This window comes from Jaculus jaculus, chromosome 21, assembly GCF_020740685.1.
Source record: "Jaculus jaculus isolate mJacJac1 chromosome 21, mJacJac1.mat.Y.cur, whole genome shotgun sequence".
Lineage (NCBI taxonomy): Eukaryota > Metazoa > Chordata > Mammalia > Rodentia > Dipodidae > Jaculus > Jaculus jaculus.
The window spans coordinates 12,127,524-12,128,507 of record NC_059122.1 but is presented as its reverse complement, the minus strand read 5'-3'; positions in this window follow the sequence as shown (position 1 = coordinate 12,128,507).

The window sequence follows — 984 nt, the reverse complement described above, 5'->3', positions numbered from 1 at the left end:
ACAGACGTGGATTTCGAGGAAGCTGAGGTGCGGGGATGTGGGGAAGGCTCCCCTCTCTTCCTCTTCCTCTCCCTCCTTCTATCTTTATCTCTCTCACACACACTTCCTCTGCCATCATGGTTCTCTGATTCCATTTATCATCCTGCCACACATTTAGGCTCATTAGCATATACAGCAAAAGTTGGCTACATAGCAGATTATTTTTGCCTTAATTTTATAAATTGGTCCCGAATTTCCATATGTAAGCCACTCATAGGCAAATAAACAGGAGGCCAATTTGACTCCATTAAAAAATTTTTTTTTGGTTTATTATTTTTTTTTATTTATTTCACAGCAACAAACACAGAGAGCAAGAGCCAGAGAGAGAGAGAGAGAGAGAGAGAGGGAGAGAATGAGCAGGCGTGGGCCTCCAGCCACTGCAAACGAACTCCAGATGCATGCTCGACCTTGCACATCTGGGTTATGTGGGTCCTGGGGAATCGAGCCTCGAACCGGGGTCCTTAGCCATCACAGGCAAGCGCTTAAACACTAAACTATCTCTCCAGCCCCAGAGGATCGTGGGAGAACAGTTAGCATAGCGCCCCCTGCAGGGTGGAGGGCTGGGGAAACCCCAAACTCCTCAGTTTAGTAAGAGGATGCGCCGCAGTCCACGTGCAAGGTTGACCCCACGGAGAGCTGCGGGCACAAGTCCAAATGCAAGGGTGGACGAGGCTGAGGGTCACAGGCAGTGGCAGTGAGAGACATCTCCCTGCTCAAGAACGCAGGGCGCCTGCTGTGTGAGCGACCCCCGCCTCTGCATTCCTTCTGCGCCCCTGGCCTCGCTGGGGGTGGGTCTGCCCCACTCAATCCAACTACCCCGATGCCAGTCATTCCAGATCACAGCGCGCCAGACACATTGCCACGTGTGAGCCGGTTACCCAGACGTCTGTCCATCCACTTGGATGGGGGTTTCACCACCACAAAGGATGGAGGTGGAGGCATGGG